This window comes from Zeus faber (genome assembly GCF_960531495.2).
Source record: "Zeus faber genome assembly, chromosome: 14".
NCBI lineage: Eukaryota > Metazoa > Chordata > Actinopteri > Zeiformes > Zeidae > Zeus > Zeus faber.
In genome coordinates, this window is record NC_137200.1 from 17,586,504 (window position 1) to 17,594,867 (window position 8,364).

Genomic DNA, 8,364 nt, shown 5'->3' on the forward strand with positions numbered 1-8,364 from the left:
TATTCTTAAGCCCCCTTCACACATGCAGACTTTCCCAGCAATGTTCCGGAACCGTTCCTGCACGGGGTCGCGTGTGAATGGGAGCGGGGATCGATATTCCGGGAAATCTGTTCTGGCAATTTCCCACCTCAAGACCGAGTAACGTTCAAATAAATATAACGGTCTTTACGGTCTACTACTACTGTACTATTACGGACGGTGTCTGTGTCAACAGTAAAATCAAAAATCTTTTTTTCTTTTTTGTAATGGCCTTCTCAAAACGTGATGAAAACGTTACTGTTTTCCAAAATAGCCTAGCCCTGGCGGTGCCCTGGTGCAGGTGCAGGAGTTTTGCTTTCTCACCTTGCATGCTTGAAAATGGCAACCTTGATTAAGATTCAGAACTAAATTTGTTCTTGGGAGCGATCAAAACTTGGAAACCAGCGGTAACGAATTATGCTGATGTGGCATTATTGTTTATGACAAATATATGACACTAGTGCCAAACCTCATTAACTTCATGTTTCAGTAGTTTTATTTGTAGGCCTTATAAGCTCCTGATTATAACCATTTAAAAAATAAATGTTGAAGGGGATCGATGACGACATGAAGCACCCGAGAGCGGGCTGTTAAACTCAACGGTGTGTTTGGATTTCATTGGCGCACTTTGCCATTTGAACATTGCCCTTTAAAGCCCCGAGCACTAACGTACCAAAACAAATACTACCCCAATCTTGAGCAGGCAAAACAAAAGTGAGATAGGGTGGCTGTACATGACAGCAGTGGGTTGGAGTTCGCACGGACCTAACTTTAAACAAAACACGGTCCGATTGATGGATTACTTTTTGAACACTGGTTCAGTAATTGAGTCGTCCTCTCAAAGGTGCTCAACTGAGGCAGACTGGGATAGCAAATGGTACTCATTTGATGCAGGGTTTCATTTGCTCCAGGCTCTATCCTCCGTCAGTGCAAAGCTTTCTTCCGCAGAACAATATACGGAGGTAGATCCATACCTTTAAATTGAATTGAGAGACTTAGCCCCCAACTGCTACACCTACTCGGGCTTCCTGGAGCTTTTCTACGTGTTATAAGTCATTCCGACATACATCCAGTTTGCTCCTTCCACGGCTGTTGGTGCTTCGTAACACGCAATAGCAATTGCTTTGTCATGAACATTTCATTAGTTTTGCCCGAATATGTTATACGAGTATACGTTGCTTAGCTGTGGAATTTTCCTTTAAAATGTCCCTTCCTGAACAACACGAGAAAAAAGGTGTATTGTATCAATCAATTGATATATTATTGACAGTATATTTAAAATAACACCAATCTTGATCTTAGGACTGCACAAGGTACCACACCCAATATCAACCCGTTGAGACAAGCCTACCTTTACTACAATAATATATGCATTTGTTGCTAAATTACCTGGGTTAAATGGTTCTGTAAATCAGAAAATAATGCGGCATATATCCTACTCTGAAGCCAGTTATATTGTATATTTCACACAAGAGAAGCTTTCTGACATCGTATATGTATGCCACTTGAAAATGAGTCCATCATCTCACTTCACAGTTCATACGACTCGACCCCGGCAGGCAATACAAGCTCGGCTCCGGTCTTTATGTCACAAATATGGCCAAATTCAATGCCTTGCGGAGCAGGTCTTTGGTTGATGAAACACACCGGCAGTGATACACAAACAGCCATGTCAGACTTTCTCCGTCAAAGAAATGCACGGCAGTTCAGATTTATTTTTTTTTGCCTCTGTCTTTTGGTTTTTTTGTCAGAAACGGGAAAAAAAACCAACCCAAAAAACTGACTGATTACTCCATATTTAGCCCATATATATAAAAATTTAAAAAAAATTAAAAAAAAAAAAAAACATTTTCACTTGTGAATACAGCAGCCAGGCAAGATAGACAAAACTGGAGAATCCCATAGAAATAAAAGACTAGTCATCTCATTGGCAACCCTGGCGACGTCATTGATCCTTTGTCAGGGCGGAGGGTATGAGTTCGGTGTCGGTCATGTGTTTACACCATATCAGATCATAATCGCACAATATCACCGAGACGAGAGTGCGGTGGAGAAACAGCGGAACGCTGAAGCCGAAACATGGTGTGGATGGAGCGGATGTATTGACGAGACACGGCTGATGGAACGAGATGCATCCCTGGCCGACGTGAAAGGCGCGGCGGCGTTCTAGGAGAGCAGCGCACAGCAGCGGAGGGACGGTGGCGGCAGGGGGTCGCTCTTACGCCACGTCCACACAAAGCGGGAAGAATGCGTCCTCACGCCAGCGCACGGCCACGCCCACGGCAGCCCTCCAGCGCACGGCCCCGCCCACGGCAGCCCTCCAGCGCACGGCCCCGCCCACGGCAGCCCTCCAGCGCACGGCCCCGCCCACGGCAGCCCTCCAGCGCACGGCCCCGCCCATGGCAGCAGTCCAGCGCACGCCGCCGACCACGGCAGCCGGCGGGTGTGACCAACGTTACCGGCAGAGTTTTCGTTATCCGCTATTTACCGGTTTTTGACCGGGAAAATCTGTAGTCTGACATATTTAAATCTGTCCGGCGATCATGTCAGGTAAAAAATAATTCCCTCCGAGCACCATTTCAATTCGTGCCGGGAGGTAAAACGATAACCATAATCAATCACAATATTTTTTTTCCTCCACGTCGAAATAAAATTCTGCAGATCCGTTCATTTCCGCGTTCGGTAAGTTGCAACGGGAAGCCAATCAGTTTGGACGATCTAAAGCTGACCGGACACCTCTGACCAATCGCGTCTGTCGATACAGAAACCCCCTCCCCGGTGGACAGGTGGTGCTTGTAAACACACACGGTACATATGGAGCGGAGACAGAGCCGCAGCGTCTACAACTCTGAGGAGAAGCAGAAAGGTGATGTGCCGCTGGGACACAGACATCCATAGTTTGGCGTTTTCTGGGATATTTCAGCGCTGACCCAAAGCAGACAGTAAATATTCAAGTTCTGACCCAAAGCAGACGGTAAATATCCATTGCGTAAAATATGTCGACAAGACGTGCAACACCACACACTATTTATTTAGACCTAGTTGCCATATTTACTTTGTTTTTTTGATTTGATCAAAATGTTATTTCAGTGAAATGTGAATTAAAGCGGCTGCACTAGTTACTTACTGTTCACAAACAGTAACTGGCCTTAACTGACAGGACTCATTTCATTTAAATATTGAATAAAAAAACATTGTACATCTACATGCGTTGATGATGTCGTTCTCCATATAGCTCCGCTCATCAATTGTTTTTTAGGCTCAATAAACACATAATATTTCACCAGAATCTCTCCCATTTGTCCGGGGAATTGAAATCGTCCAGGAAACGTCGAGCGGCTCCAGCGTGTTCCAACGGAAACTCTGGTACCGGGCGTCGGCTCCGTGGCCGTTAAACACCCAGGACGCACGGTGACGTCCCCAAAAGACGAACCGAACCAAACCAAACTTGTGGAGCTCACGACAACATATATACACACACCTATACAGATTATACATACACACACATATACATATACATATATATATATATATATATATATACACACACACACACACATATATATATTACACTTTATATTTTTGAATGTGTGAATTCTTGACACAGTTATGTTTATTATAGTATTGTATACTAATATCACTAGTAGATACTTGTGTAAACTGCCAATTGTTCTGTATTTTGGTTCATTTCAGGCGTTCTATCTGTTGCCATTACACACACACACACACACACACACACACACACACACACATATATATATATATATAATATTTTTTCATAGTTTATTGAATATTTCCAATTTCTCTTTTATTGGTGTTAATTTGTTATTACAGTATTATTCCCTGTTGTTTTATGATGTGTGCTGCTGCAAACACAAAATTATCCATCTATCTATCTGTCAATCCATCCATCCATCCATCCATCAATCTATGGTTCTATCCATCCATCCATCTATGGTTCTATCCATCTATGATTCTATCCATCGATCTATCCATCCACCCATCTATGGTTCTATCAATGTATCTATCCATCTATCTGTCAACCCATGGTTCTATCCATCTATGGTTCTATCTATCCACCTATCCATCCATAGTTCTTTCCATCCAGGGTTCTATCCATCTCTGGTATCCATCTATCTATCATCCAGCCATCATCTATGATTCTATCCGTCTATCCATCCATCTATGGTTCTATTCATCTACCTATATACAGTATCTATCTATCCATCCATTTATCCATCCTTTCATGGTTGCTATCCATCCATGGTTCTTTCCATCCACCCATCTATGGTTCTGTCCATATATCTATCTATCCATCCATGGTTCTATCCAACCATCCAACCATCTATGGTTCTATCCATCTATTTATGCTTCTATCCATCTGTGGTTCTATCGATCTATCTATCTATTTATCTATCTATCCATGGTTCTATCCATCTATGGTTCCATCCATCCATCTATCTATAGTTAGTTGCATAAAGGGGATTAGCACGCTAACCTCGCTGGCTACAACGCTAGCGCTTGAGGTTTTCTAGGTGAACTTAACCATTATGGTCCAACATGACAGCACGGTCCCGGGCCTGTCTACCCGGTCCCCCCCCCCCCCCAGCACCCGATGCCGGACGACACTGGAAGTTATGAGCGGAACCGGACAGTGTGACCGCTGTGCCACCGAGCCGAGGCTGGTAGCGCGGCGCTGACAAACGGCAGACAAGTTGTGACAGCAACTTTGGTTTAGCACGAAGTGAGCTAGTTAGCCGTTAGCTTGCTGCTGCTGGGATTGCTGCATAAACACCGAGTGTAGCCCGCACTCCCTCAAAAACAAACAAATAAATGAAAGCACCACCAGAGGCTCAATCAACCAGGGAGGGGGGGACACACGCCAACTCACCCGGCGGCGATGAACCAGGGCGAGTCCGGAGGCTCGGGAAACAAAACAACCCCAAAAAAAACAACCAAAAAAAACCCCCCCGTCCGATCGATGCGGGGACCGGAGCGGCTAAATCAGTGCAGTCCGCTGACACCCAGACGGTGCCGAACCGCGAGCTAGCGGCGGCGCTAACCCTCCCGATGCATCTCAGCGACGCGGACAGCCGGTCCGGCGCGTCTCCGGGAGTGCCACGGCTCCGGGTGTCGGGGCTGCTGCTGACCGGGTGACCTCCAGCGGATACCGCGGGCTGGCTGGCGGAGAGTCCCCTCTGCCCGGAGGAGCCGGTGCCGTTACCCCGCCGAGCGAGCCGCTGAGCCGCGGTCGGACCCGGCAAAGTTAGAGGCAGTTCCCAAAAGATGGCGACGAGAAGAAGAACGTGAGTCCGTCAGCGATGCGGAGGTGAAGGGGCACGAAGCACCGAGAAAACACAACTGGACCGAGGACCGTCCCCCTGGAGGGAGGAGGAGGAGGAGGAGGGTGGAGTAGGGGGGAAGGAGGGGAGGGTGGAGTAGGGTTCCACCGTCGGGTGTAGTACCCTACTCCACCCAATGGTGGAGCCCTACTGCAACCGAGTACACCTTACTACACCCGACGGTGGAACCGTACTCCACCCTACTACGCCCCACGATGAAACCATACTCCACCCTACTACACCCAACGGTGGAACCCTTCTACACCCTGCTACAACCTAGTACACCCTACTACACCCAGTGGTGGAACCCAACTCCACCCTACTGCACCCAACTACAACCGGCCACACCCAACAGTGAAACCCTACTCCACCGTACTATACCCAATGGTTGAACCCTACTCCACCCTACTACACCCAACGGTGGAACCCTACTATACCCTACTACACCCTATGCTGGAACCCTACTCCACCCTACCACACCCAACGGTGGAACCATACTCCACTCTACTACACCCTATTACACTCTACTACACCCAATGGTGGAACCCTACTACACCCAACGGTGGTATCCTACTCCACCCTACGCTGGAACCCTACTCCACCATACTACACCCAACGGTGGAACCCTTCTCCACCCTACTACACCCAATGGAAGAACCCTACCCCACCCTACTACACCCTACGCTGAAACCCTACTCCACCATACTACACCCAACGGTGGAACCCTACTCCACCCTACTACACCCAACAGTGAAACCCTACTCCACCCTACTACACCCAATTGTGGAACCCTACTCCACCCTACTATACCAAATGGTGGAACCCTACTCCATCCTACTACACCCTATGGTGGAACCCTACTTGACTCTACTACACCCCACTACACCCAACAGTGGAACCCTACTCCACCCTACTCCAACCTACTACATCCTACTATATCCCACTACACCTTACGGTGGAACTCTACTCCGCCCTACTACACCCAACGGTGGAACCCTACTCCACCCTACGGCACCCTACTACAACTACTACACCCAACGGTGGAACTCTACTCCACCCTACTACACCTTACGGTGAAACCCTACTCCACCCTACTATACCTCACAGTGGAACCCTACTCCACCATACTACATCCAACGGTGGAACCCTACTCCATCCCACTACACCCAAAGGTAGAACCCTACTCCAACCTACTACACCCAACGGTGGAACCCTACTCCACCCTACTATACCAAACGGTGGAACCCTACTCCACCCTACACTGGAACCCTACTACACCCTATGGTGGAACCCTACTCCACCCTACGACACCCAACGGTAGAACCTTACGCCAACCTACTCCACCCTACTATATCCCACTACTCCCTACAGTGGAACTCTACTCCGCCCTACCACACTCAACGTTGGAACCTTACTCCAACCTAAGGCACCCTACTACACTCTACTACACCCTACTACACCCAACGGTGGAACCCCACTCCACCATACTACACCCTACTACACACAACAGTGGAACTCTACTCCACCCTACTACACCCAACGGTGGAACCCTACTACACACTATTCTATCTACCCATCTGTGTTACTAATGATTTAAACTGTTTGTTTTTCTTCTTCAGGAGGAAAGACAAGAATAATAGAGTAGAATAGAAAGTATAATAATGGCATTTATTATGTAATACCCCTATCTATCTATATCTATACATGTTATATATATATATAATATTTATTATATTTTTATTATGTATATATACTGTATATTTATTTTACATGATTTATTATACATATTACGTATTATGTATTCTTATTTATTATATATTTATATTTATGATTTTTATTATATTTATGATACATATTATATTCATGATATATATTTATTATATATACTGTATTATAGTCCTTATACATATTATATTTATTATACATATATAATAGTTATGTCTAATATTCATATGAATATTTTTATATAATATATGATATTTATTATAATGAGCCATTTTATGTGCAACTATGCATTGAATTGATGTATGCGTGTTCCTTTAACTGTCGGAGTTCAATTATATATATAAATTTTAAACCATACTTTAATATACATATAATACATATATATATTCTTTTATATAAATACATACATATACTTATATATACGTCTATATATAATTGTTATTTATTTATGTACAAGTATAAAACAGACTAAATCGATGTTATTTATTGAGCGTATAAATCAGGGTATGAACCGTTGGTGGATGTGAGGCCGTTCCAACCGGATCCGTTCAAACCCCAGCGCGTCGGCAGCGCAGGGGTTAATAGAGGCGCGTTCCACAACAGGCTACGGGGCTCGGCAGCCAATCAGCGCGCGGGGCCGGGGCCCCGTGCGCTCCGATTGGCTGCCGCGGTGATGACGGGGGAATCTGCTCCTGCCCGTGAGGTCTGTATCCAGGCACACGAGAGTCCGAGTGGTGAAGCAGATGCTACGGAGGGGGATGCGCGCACACACACACACACACTATCGCGTGACGTTTTGTAATACTTTTGGGAGAACGCAGTATTTACATTTGCAACGATTTTCCGGAGAGCGCTTGGCCTGTCGGGAGTGCACCCCCATGACCCCATTCGCTCCTCTGTCCATAAACATCCACGAAGTACAATGTGAAGCCCGTCTGTGCTGAGATACACTGGAGGTTGACGTTGTTGCAACAATGCAACCAGAAAAGATCCACATGGAACATAACCAGCCAGCCAGCCAGCCAGCCAGCGTCATTTTGTGAAGGTGCGGCTCTTTTTCCGGGCGCCTCACACCTTCAACGCCACGACCCTCGTCGGCAACAACGAAGACATCGTCGACACGAAACATTCCCAATCAAAATTGATCATCCGCCTCGCGTATTTCCTCGTTAAGACTCGAGAGGGTTCGTTTGGTCGTGATCCGGGAATAAAAAAAACTCCCAACAGCTTTATTAAAGGGGCCCCGTCGTGACCGCCTCACTTTTTCGGTGCTCGTGCG